The sequence below is a fragment of the Haemaphysalis longicornis genome, unplaced genomic scaffold (assembly GCF_048455015.1).
Source record: "Haemaphysalis longicornis isolate Haplotype H1 unplaced genomic scaffold, Haemaphysalis longicornis Haplotype H1 scaffold_2, whole genome shotgun sequence".
In the NCBI taxonomy this organism is placed as follows: Eukaryota; Metazoa; Arthropoda; class Arachnida; order Ixodida; family Ixodidae; genus Haemaphysalis; species Haemaphysalis longicornis.
The window spans coordinates 153,684,568-153,697,360 of NW_027526295.1; the positions used below are offsets into that span (position 1 = coordinate 153,684,568).

The 12,793-nt window shown below is 47.2% G+C and overlaps 1 protein-coding gene across 3 annotated transcripts in view; it reads left to right on the forward strand.

The window, feature by feature from the left end:
• LOC144169350 (uncharacterized) overlaps positions 1-12,793 on the forward strand; it is a 112,681-nt gene that overhangs the window by 75,000 nt on the left and 24,888 nt on the right. The gene's annotated exons all lie outside the window — the stretch shown is intronic.

Here is a 12,793-nt window from a genome sequence, read left to right on the forward strand (position 1 = left end):
CGAGTGGCGGTGCTCATTTTCGGTCGATTTCGAGAATGAAATTTAGGCATTGTTTCTTATCACGCTGCGGTGAAGTATGTTGTGTTTATTTTTTTTCTTCGCGTGTCTTGTTATCGGTGTCGGACGGACAATATCAGTTTATCATACTTCTAGTGGAGCATCTTCTTGTTGCTGAAGCCATGGGGCGCACCCGGATATTTGGTTTGCGAGGCAAGACGTGTATCGTGTTCCCCTCCTGCCTAGATGCTTCAAGCATGGTCAGAGCGGTTCTGGGTGTGAGTGCATGCTTCTAAAAAATTACGGAGGAACTTCCGTAGAATAGTTGAACATCCCTGTTTTTGTGCTGTTGAACATACTGGTGAACGTTGGGATCACGCCCGTCACCACTTGACCAACCACCTGCACCGCGCGCCAAAGCTCGTTCCGCTCATTAGTCATTGCCAGGAGTCTCTTAATTGTTCGTCACCTTTTGGCACCTACAGCTCTCAAGGCGGCTCGTGTTGCACCTGCGGTAGCGGCCTACCCTCCTTTGGCGCTTCTGTTTCCCTTTTCCGGCGCGTGCTGCGTCGCCCTTTCTCAGAGCCATTCTCTGACCGTTCTCCAGCACTGCAGGTTCCTTTTCATGGCGCGCGATTCCCGACTCACGATACTTTATCTTTTTTAAAAATATTTTCTGTTCCTGACAACACACGTGCTTCGAACGTAGAGTTAAGACTCTCTTCTAAAAATGCGATGTGACACTGAATTTGCAATACCGGCTGCCAAACTCTGCGGGATTCGATTCGCAGACAGCGGACTGCTAACGGCATCTGGTTGCCTGTTTCGGCACTGTCGGTTCTTTTCCCGGTTTATTTTGAAGAGCGGTGCGCATTGAAACGTACGACGGGGGTTAAGGAAGGGGTTATAAAAATCATGCTGTCTGCTTGACCGGCCCTTTAACACGAAAAAAAGGCAAGGATAGCTGTCAAACACGCATTGTGAACTCCGGAAGGAGCTAGCTATAGAGTTCACATCCGAAGCACTTTTACTCACGGATCATCACATCTCCGAGTGAATGTTTGCACTGTGAATGGCGTGTTTTTCGATTGAAATGGTGGTGTAATACTTTCATTTTGTTAGCATTCAGTTTGTAATACAATTTCGTGAGAAAGTATTTGCTGTCGGGGTCTCCGGGTTTGCAAACAACAGCAAAGAGTCTGCGACAAGATGCTGCTACAGAATTTACTTGTGGTTTTTATTTATCCCAGCCATTTCTTCCTTCGGTAAGTTGCCCGTATTTATGCCCGAGCGCGCGGTGAAGCATTGTGAGTTTCCGATCGGACGGCACGCGGCGTAAAGGTGCGCTCGTCTTCCGTATATGGTGGGCTGTGTAAAGCGCATACACTCCGAACTTTTTTTACGGTAAACTTGTTGATACGGCATTCCAGTGCGTAATTCCAAAAGGACTTCAATACTGCCTGAATGTGCGCCCCTATATCTGAATAGTTGTATGCCTGCTTCCACAGTTATTTTCAGACCCAGAATTGGACGAGGCGTTCATCCTTATTAGTTCACGGTTCAACGAACTAATAAGGATGAACGCGGTTCAACGAACTAATAAAGATGATGTGCAACGCAATCCCTGTGGAAAATGTTTGTCCGTCGTTTTTTGTATGAAGTTTAACGCGCCGAAGCTACGCCTGCGCAACGGCGCCGTAGGTACGGGATTCGAAATAATTTTGACCACCTGGGGATCTTTAATGTGCGCCAAAATCTCGACACACGGGTGTTTTCACTTTTCACCTCCATCTTTAAAGCAGCCACCACGGCCGGGATTGAACCCGCGTACTTCAGCGCCTCATCCACTGAGCCTCCGCGGCGGGTGTTTATCCGTCGTATTTCGTGACCGCTCACGCAGGCGTGATTGGCGACCTCACACGTAGCAACCGCTGTATATGTGCCACTTGTGAGGTCTGTGCAGGGTCAACCACAGAATGGATGATTGCATCACTGGCTTCCAAATAACTAAAACAAATTGAACAACAACAACAACAACAACAACAAAGGAACGAACGCACACATCCAATTCATCCCTTCGACTGTTTTTTCAACGCCTGAGGACCGCCCGCGCTCAGAGAAGTTGAACAGCAACAATGGCTTACCTGTTGAAGGTGGCCTGACAGTAGTCGTAATGCGGAAGCAAAGCAAACAAAACGTAAACAAAAGCCAATCGCAACTGATCAGACGTTTGTATACCCCGAGGCCTCGCAGCCGCCCATTTCATATCGTGTGACAGCTGCCAATGCTTCTTCTGCCGTGCCGGTGACGACAGAAGGTCAAGCGGCCACAGAAGCTCCGGGGGGCAGATCACCTCGCTTTTTGTCACGCCCTCAGAGGGTCACAGCCGGAATTGACTTCAGGGGAGGGGGGCCGCTACGAGGTTAGTGCACGCTTCTTCTGCCACCGCCCACTGCGCACGATCTCTGCCGTTGAGCGAAGACCGGGTGATCAAGGGAACTCAGCGAGCTGCTGCTGCCTGTGCAGTTCGCGCGGAAGCGCTTCGGCTTAGGTGACGAAGGTTAGCGCTGTTACGGCACGTCGCTACTGCGGCTGTGGCCGCACGAAGGGAACAAAATGAAGAAAGCTATGCAGTAAAAGCCTGTTAATTCGAACCGCACGGAAGAGCAAACTCAGAATTAATGAAAGTCGGAACTAACGAAAGTGAAGAACAACAACAGCCCACTGCGATTGGGAAATGGTTGGGCAATAAGCTACACTATATTTGCGATATTTGCGAAGTCTTCGAGATCCGACGCCACGTAGAACGGAGAGGGGACAACAGCCGCTAATTTCTGCCCTCCACGCTGGTTTGGTTTTGCCGGATTTTACCTAAAGTTCTAAACACAAATCTTCCCTTCCTTTCAGACTCTGCGTAGGGTCGTGTGTATAGACAGCGGGGGCGTTTTCATGGAGCCGTGTGCCAGGCGCCAAGCAGCGGGCACGGTGGCACGTAGGTCGAAATATCCATAGGAGACTTCTGGCGTTCGAATTAACGTGCTTTGGTACACATAGACTTCTATGTAGCTTGGCCGAACCGAATCGTACAGATCGAGTTACCAGCAAATTCGAATAATTGAAGTTCGAATCGATGACCTTTTACTGTAGTTCATTTCACAAGCTGCGAGCACCACTGCGAGCACCACTACCCGACTGTCAACCTAACCCGCCCTCGCTGTGCCATTTCATGGTGGAAGCGGGAGAACAGAACTGCCTTTCAAAAATAAAATAAAATGAAATGCTCCAATGCCTATTGCCGCTCTTCCTCTCCTGGTCAACGTAAAATGCCACGGTGAGTTGGATGGCTCATTGGACCGATTATTTACAAGCGGGTAGCATCCAGTGCGCTGCGTGAAATTGCTACTGCAGCTGTTGGGATGCAACGGAGCTTAAACCTAACGTTACTCTTTGAGGTACTGCGACGTCAACCGATAACTGTAGCTCGAAGTGCATCCAGTACAACGAGTACATTGCTAGACTAAGAGCAGCGGCTGTTGGGTGTGCGCCATGTGAGTTCTTTCGCTGTCCCGTACATCCATGCCGACATGTAATTAGATGGCTGTCATAATAAAATGATGCACTATCGTGAAAAGGTCATCATGATGGTGCCGATGGCAATGCGTCACGTACGTATGGGAATATTTGTGCTTGGAGCCATGGGCATACGTGATTTTATATACTAAAGATGCCAGACAATATTTTGCAGAGTATCTCTAGCATACTTTCGGCAGCTTGCGCGTATATTCGCTGGAGAGAGATCTTCTTGCGCGTACAAAGACCATAATGGAAGACGAAGTCTTCAGTGGACACCGTCATATAGCTACACGCTTTAAAGGAATAGGAACCGGGGCGTTACCGAAATGGGCAACCTACCGACAAGGAATCCGTACCACTTTTATGCATACATTAACCTTACCAATTATGCTTGTCATAGTGGCGCCACAAGGTTTGGAGACTATACAGAAATCGTCCCAGGCAACCTGATTGGCCAGGGACGCTGAACAAGCACCAAGGCACAATGGGTCCCGCAATTTGTCACGCGGACGGGCGTGTCTCCCAGCGTCGACGACGATTGCCACTCAAGTCGCCGCACGCCTTGCGAACACCATAGCAGGCGACGAATACGAGAAAAGGTGGACCTTGAAGTCGGCGCACGCAACACCGTGTCGCTTCGCGCCTATCCCAAGAGTGGCAGCAACCATTACTGCCCTGCGCGACAGCATCCACAGCGAAATGACACGCTTCGCAAGCAGCAACAGCTTTTTCATTGCTGCTTTTGTTTTTCGAGCCGAGGGAAACACCCCTTCAGCTGCATGCGGAAGACGAGCGTATGTTTTTCCCGGCGGTGTTGCTAAACACCGCAGAGTATCTCCGCTACCCAGGCGGAATATTTTTTCGCGACAAGAAAGCACCCTCGGAGTCTTCCCCTTCCCTGATTAGAAACAAGACGCCGTGTACGTCCGTTCGCGCATGCATAGGTGCTTACTCGCACAAGGCCCAGCGAGGAGCCTCTTCGGCGCGGTATAGCGGTCAGGGCTATGTCAACGCGGAGTTACGCTGCGGGACGGACTGGGGTTGCGAAAGAAGGGGGGGTCTCTCGAAGAGGCAGCGCCCGTGCGTCTCTGGCCCCGAGGGGCCTTCTTCTTTGCCGGCAGCTTTTTGGCCGCGCTTACTGATGAGCGCCGGGAGAACATTGGCACGGAGCGGGAGAATGACAGAGTGACTCCGCGAGGGCCAAATGATGCGTGGCCTGTGACTGTGGCCAATGAGTCAGAGCCTGCTTCGCGCGGATGAGGCTCCTTCCTGCGGAGCGTTGATTGACGCCGTCGCTTCTGCCTTTTTATTTTTTTTGTTAGGCGTTGTTCGCGGAAATGGGCCCTGTTCTTTCTTAAAGTGCGAGTTAGAGCGTACAGCGTTGTTCTGTTCACAAGGACAGCTTGAAGAAAGGGGAATATACGCGTCTAAACCCCAGCGTGTGAATGAGTGAGTGAGCGAGTTGTACGGACACGTGAACTTTCGAGGACGTGGGACAGAAAAATAATTTCGTTGTAAGCGATACCTTGTTATAAGTAGGGCTGTTCGTTTCGGGTAAAACCCGATTTTACCCCATTTTGGCATCCCGAACACATTTCAGGAGAACCGGGTTGAACCCGGTTTCTGCACGAATAGGCCTTTTCAAAGTAGCGATGTGCATAATCAGGCGCTCACGTTCTGGCGTTCTCAACCAGCACTTGCTGGAAGCAAGCCCCACAAACACAGCTTTTGAACTCATTGAGTATTGGCATGACTTACCACCCACTACTGCAGACTGACAAATGCGGCACTGACATTGTTGTCCCCTAGCTAATAGGAACTGTGACTGTGATGTCGAGAGAACTTTTTCGCCTGGCTTCAACGATTGGATAGTTATCGAATGGAGACCGGCATGTTCCGCATGAAGATAATAATGCATGTAAGCAAGGATGTGTAAAAAATCGGTGGCCAGCTAGTTTTTCGTGAACAAAATGTTTTATTTGTTGGAGGTTATCAATGCTCTTTACTGTCATCATGACTGCTTCATCTCCGAATGAACTCCGAATTTCAGAGCGTGTTTGCTAGAAAACTTTGATGCCCCCCGATTACAAGCTTGAAACAAACGCCAATTTTAACGGAAAACTCCAAATTTCGGAGAGTATTTTCTAGAAAAGCTTGACGTCCTCCCGATTGAAAGCTTGAAACAAACACACATATCAGTTCGTGAAAGTTGAGAAAATCCTTAAACTTTCTTATACTGAGTGTATTACTTAGTGCATCTCTGGATTTAACCCGAAAAAACCCTAACATCGGAAAGGATTTACAAAAGCACCCGATTTCTACCCGATGATCAGTTAGAAAAATAGCACCCGATTTTTACCACCTGATGGTGAAAAAATATAAAACCCGAAAACGAACAACCATAGTTATAAGTGAGAAGGATTTCCTCTATGTGTACTGTAGTGGGGACCACGGCCACTTCGAGTAAAACCATTTTTCGAATAAAGCAATTTCAGTACCTGTGCACTCATTAAATTTCATAAATAATTGTAAACATGAATGACGCAAAATCTTCCCTTGATTATCACCACGCCATAATGGAGGCTAAGTGTTCAGGTTTCACTCGTCGCCTGTCAGTAAAGGTTGCCTTCGTAATGTTGAAAGGGGTGGCGATGCCAAATGCTTAGTGCTCGGTGTATTCGACTGTAGGTTATCCTTTCTAGCCCCTCCGAGAAGATTGGTTTCACCGGTTGTAAGTGTACGCGGAAGAGAAAGAATAAGAAGCAGTAGCAATTGTGCTGACCAAACCACCATGTTTGCACGCCCGAGGGCGTAGCTCGGGGTCGTCCGTCGAATTTTTGGACCGCTGCCCGCAGCAGGATGAGAATCACTGCACGCCGTGTTTTCCCGATGCGCACGCACGTCAGAAAGACTGCCATCAGCACTTCCTGGCCACAGCGCGTCTCCGTCAGCGCGTGACTCCGCGCACGCGGTCACGCAAATTTCGACTTTCACGCGCCTATTTCATGCCGCGGCGCTATTGCGCGCGGCTTCAGTGACCGCGGCGCCTTCACGGAAGTCAGTCCGCCCCTTCGCCCCGGTGTTTCTCGTGTCCGTCTCCCCGATTTCTTCTCGGCCAGCGAATTCTGTTTCCTCGCGGAAAACGAAAATCCCTGTCTTTACAAAGGAAAGCTCTTTCATTCTAAAAAAGGAGGGCGCTTCCATGAATAATATCGCCTTCGATGTCACGCATTCAGCCTTTTGATTTCATTTCCATCCGTCTTTCTCTTTCTCTCTCACACACACAAACACATACATACATACATACATACATACATACATACATACATACATACATACATACATACATACATACATACGTTCGTACATACATACATACATACGTACATACATACATACATACATACATACATACATACATACATAAAACGACAAATGACTGACTGGCTGACTGACTGATTAACTGAGTTATTCATCATAGCCCAAGCACTGGCCCAGTTACTTAATTTTTGGAGAACATATTCTTTCTCAGCCGTGGATGCTCATTAGGGCGGGATTTTTCGAAATTTCACTTAAGGACATGGGTGGACCTAAGGCCTAAACACTTCTTCCCAGATCTCTTGATATGCTTTAGGCACTCAAAAATAGGGACCTGATTGTTGTGTCTCATACAAAATGTCGCAAAATACAGCTCATAATTTTTTTTTAGAAATTTCGCACCTAACGAGGCTAATTGTGTAACATTAAATTGAAGGGTGCGGCTAAAGCTCCTACAATACCTTCTATGCCAGTAAAATTACAAAATTTATTTTTGCGCTCAGAAATTATTCATGCAAATGCCTGATACGATTTCGGAATTTCCAGAGATTCCACCACGAGATACAGGAGTAACGGCTGGTTAAGAGGGGTTATTGCAACTCCCACGATATCTCCCAGATTCGAAAGCGCACTGCAGGAAAGCCAACTTTACACAGTTGGAGGGAACATTAGGATGACGACGACGACGACGATGATGAAGATGATGACTGTGGAAAAAAAAAGGGGCTTCCGGTGGTGGGAATCGAACCTGGGTCCCTCGAGTTGTGAATCCGACATCGATCCGATTGCGCCATTTGGGCACTTTTTTTTTTTTCTTTAATGCATGGAAATGTTAGAAAACTTCAAAAGACGAGACACTTAACACACAATTTAAGCACTAACAGACAGTCGAACAAAGATCAAAACTCAGGCAAGCAAACGCACGCATCCAAAAGAGGCAGCCACTCTGGTGGATCACTCTGCGCAGCATAAACGCTCCGCACCAACGCCGCCTGTTCCCGAAAAATGCACTTGGTCGGCCTAGGGGGTTCCGCATGCCGATCAGTCATACGGCACTTCCACAAGCTAAACAATCCTAGGAGGACGAAAACGTCATATGGCATCCGATTAACATCTTCAAATGGCAGGAAGCGAATGGTGTACGGGGTGATGTCGATGTCCTTTTTTAGTGTCCGTTGCAAAACGTCCCAGAAGAACACAGCGTCCCGGCACAACACAAAACAATGATCAATTGTCTCTGGTTGATTACAGAGGCGACAATTGTCCGACCAAGGAATAGACATTCCTTTTTTGCGCAGCCATGTCTTAACTGGGAGTGTGGAAGAATGAAGCTTGAAGAAAAATGTTTTTGCATTTGGCGGGATACACATGCTCATTACGCGTTTTAAAACATTGCTTTTCTGGTGGCCTAAGTAAGGCTGGCGATAAACAGGCACCGGGAATAGACTTTCAATAAGAGTGTTCGTCATAGTTTTCCTTGACATGCTGAACAGATATTCCAAGGAAAACCGCGCGGTAAGAAAGTTAAATGACTCCACGACCTCTTTGAGAAATCCCCATGGAGGCTTTGTATTGACCTCGCCCGTACATACAAGCAAAAAAGGCAAATGGAAACTTATGCGCTGCTGAAGTACAGTCAGTAAAAGTGGGTGATCAACCAATTTGTAGAAGAAAAAACGAGACACAAGTTGGTGCACAAACAAATGCATGAGCCCAACACCCCCTGCCTTTAAAGGAAGAAACTTCTTCCCTTTATTGGCGCCATTCAGGCTTGGCCGAAGCAGTCGTTTAATGCTTGCCGGCTCTTCATTTATACAACACCACACACTACACCTTAGGCCATTCTCTCTCCAAACAAAGTTCAAATTCCGCCCGTCTAACGACGACGATGGTCTGTAACAACGACGATTACTTCGTAGGGGGCGCCCAACTTTCTCTTGAGGTATTCGTTTGCTGTCGCTGGGTTTGCACTTTGGCTCGCAGGCAGTTTGGATTTCGATCGTTGCCGTTTGGACTTAAACTCTCAGGCGGTATGCACTTCTACCGTTGACGCTTTGACTCTCATTTCAGCGCCTTGACCTTGTCACTTCGCCATTTGACTTTCGCACGCAAGAAAGCTTCGCGTTTCGGCAATCGTAGTCGTTAGACGGAATGGATTTGAAACTTTTTTTTGGCGATAGTTTCGATAAAACGAGAGTTACAGCCATTTTCTGTAACCACATTCCTGCCGCAGATGGCCATGCACTGACAACAGGCGGGAATTCTGTAACGTTTACAACTTCACTCTAAACCAACTAATCATGACAGGTAGATTGAACCCGGCGTAATGCTTAAGTCGTCTTAGCGGCTAATTTTTATACAATGCGTTGGGGAATATTACGAATAAAACAAGAGTTACAGGTGTTTTCTGTAACCAGTTTCTCTCCGTAGATGGCCATTTATTGACAGCAAACGGGAATTCTGTCACGTTGACAACGTCACTGTAAAATAACTAATCGTGACGAGTAGATAAAACCAGACGTGATAATAGAGTCGTCTTAGCGGTGAATCGTCACATAGTTTTTGTTGGGGAAGCTTTGATTAAACAAGAGTTACAACCTCCTTCTGCTGAGCACTCGCGATAAAGTTGGCTTTCCCGCGAGGCAGAGGCCACTTTCGGTGTGATTTCTGTAGTAGTAGTGGTGGTAGTTCGAAGGAAATGAACACGAAAGGAAGCGCACTGGGGATATTATTGAACTCGGCAGAGAGCTCACTTGCATACAACCTAGTACAGGGCAAGGGGAGTAGAGAAGAATTAAATGATATAGAAGAGTGTGAAAAAGAGAAGAAAGAATGAAAACATGGGGGTAAGTCAGGCTAGCCCATCAATCAGGCTGTAGCCCGGACTGACGGTATGTATAATTTCAGGATAATTATTTCCAAGACGAGTACATTCCATTGAGAACTACAGAGCTTTCACGTGAAAGTTGGCTTTGCCATCAAACTTGTCGACACACTTTTCGTCGACGCACGCAGCTTTAGCCAAAACATAGCCTATGACAGCTCCGCTGTAAAAAAAGCGCCAGAATTTCAGTTAGTGGCGATATTTGTTCCATCTGGGCGTGCTAAAAGCATGCCAGGCCGGCCTGACTAGCGTCGCGTATTTCACAACTTTGTTTCCTCCACGCGATTCACTTTTATACACCCTCCTTGATGAGAACCGCTCGAGAAGTATTTTTTAAAATAAAAACACTTTGAACAACAGTAACAATAGCGGCACGAACAATTTCACTTGTGTGCCTAACTGTCTTTGAGTTTATCATGCTCATCATCCACGATGTCACAACAAAAATAAAATAATCTCAGCACAGATGTATTTGACATCACAATACCAATAAGCTGGGAACTTAAGTTCGTGCGCCTCGTCGAAAGATCAAAATGAACAATAACAACCATACAAGTGGTTGTTCTTTTCGATGAACCAAATAACAACCATGGAATGGAATTGCAGTTAAAGGAAGGGTTCAAGGCAACGTACAAAGACTTTAAATAAGCTGTATATTTGTCCATTTTAGGCAAACTTGGATAGCACACGAGCTTTCTGGCCGCATGCGTCACATTTACGCATTGCTCACCAGGGCTTTCTGACCCGTCTCATTTTCTGTCGTTAGGCATCAACGCAATAAACTAGCGCTCTGTGGAAAAGCGAAATTTACGAAGTCAGCTTGACGTTTGTACACTGAGCCGGCTTAAAGTCGGTGTCACGGCGGGAAGCCTTTTTTACGTGGTTATATAACCTGTCTGGTATAAAAATATAAACGCTCTTGCGGCTTTTATTAAATCGGACGATCCCTAACGCATAACTTGAGCGCCCCTGTTTAGGTGTCTTAATCCTGTGAAATAATGGAGTAAATTTAAGAGAGGAGGTTGGGGAAGAGGAGGAGTAAATACGTTTATTGAGCATTCAAATCGGCCCAGTGGGCGGCCCAGGGGAGCAGTCCCTTCTTCACTGGTGGATCCCATATACAGTCCGCGCCACCTGTGCTCTGCCCACCAGCTCCAGCTGGGTAGGCAGAGAGGGGCTGGACAGTGCCATCTCCCATTGCTCTTGTTGGTTAGTTGATGGCAAGAGAGGAGGGTGCTCAGGGCTAAATTTGCGCACCCTGATTATGTGACTAGTGCACCCACTTCTGAAAAAATTTACACTCAGCATCGTAGCGATTCGTGTTTACGTATGAGCCGTATGGTAGTTTGTTGTTCCCTGGATAGGTCAGGGTGGGGCGGTGGTAAGATATGCGTCTGAAGGCAATAATGTTCAGCTAAAGATATACGTGTATGTGCAGTTACAAATGCCACCCTTTTAGATCGCGACTTTTAAGTTCCTGTTCACGCAGTTGAGCGGCGACGGTGTCGCCGTCGGTGGAAACCCAGTGTTAAAGTTAAAGAGGAAGAAGAGGTCGCTTGGCAGCTGCCTCCTACTATCACCATCATTGTAAGATACACTATCAAAGACATCACTTACGTCCCGCGACCCGCGCCTCGGTTTCTCAAACACCCAGTGCACAACTTTTGGGCACTGGGGTGAAAGGTTCAGCGGAAGCATGAAAAGGGAATCTGAGGAGGAGAGTAGTGTACTATAACAACAACACTAAAACGTTGCACCACTCCGTTGCACCACTCCTATAAGCGTTGCACCACTCCGCATGATCCGAAGTCTGTCTGCGGACGGCTAAGAGGTGGCGCCAGTGTAACGCGACTCTGCTGGTTTCCCACTGGCGCCGTCGTCCGCAGAAAAGATGTGGTGTTGCGGTTCGAGGAAAAGGGAAAGGAAAAAGAAGTGTAAAAATGAAGGTGCCAATTGCGCTCACTCATCATCCATCTGCTCTGTCGTTTTTTTTTGATACATAGTAAAGAAATAGTAGCCTGTAACTGCATAGATGAATCTCTCTCTCAAATAATTTTCCATTTTATATAAAAAAATTAGAACACCTTAACGACTGTGCTCGAACATCGTATTAGGGGATGTCGTAATAGTTGGCGATTCTTTGAGGCGAAGCCGCCACTATCCAGTTTATGAAAAATTTTGCGTACGTGGACTGAGGCGCGTTGACAAGAACTTTTTTAACCTTGTGGCAAAGCCAACTTTTTGGTGAATGATGTGCAGCTTTCAAACTAATGTAGGTGTCTCGAAAAAAAATCATACTGAAATTGGCCGCTGGGACGGCTCTGTCATTACGGCGAGTTTAATTTACTTGTAGTAATAGTCAGTTCACGCGGAAGTTGGAAATGTTGCAAAATTCCCGTCTGCTGTCAATACATGGCCGTTTGCTCAGGGAGTATGGTTAGCGCAAACGGCTGTAACTCTTGTTTAATCGAAGCTATCCCGACAAAAATTATATAATAAGTTGTCTCTAACACGTCTGTAACTTCACGCAGAGTTTTATCTACTTTTAACATCTACGGAGTTCCCAGCGAAGTTGTAAACGTTACAAAATTACCATCTGCTGTCGATACACGGGTTACGGCGGGGAAGCGGACAGCCCCATGCTTGCCCGCTAGAATAAAACTCTAGTCCTTCCAAGTTTTATTCAGCATTTGCTAGTAAGTACGCCCAACGGCCATTTAAAAACAAACGAGTTTTGTTTCCTGTACTCCTCGCACTGCGCCTAGCTTCGCTGGTCATCCTTCTTCACAGAGGGGAAGGGCACTGAATTGTTTTGTATTGTAGGGGCAAAGACCGAGGGAGTGCGTTTCGCGGTAGTCGCTGCAGACAGACCTGAGCTCGGCGGCTGGTTGACTGCGCCAGTGGACGCCGCGCTACCTTATTGTCATATCAGCTGTGTTTCCTCGGTGGCTACTCCTTACGCTTTCGCGTTCGCTGAGCCGCAAAGAAACATGGTCATTAAATAATCAATCAATCAATCAA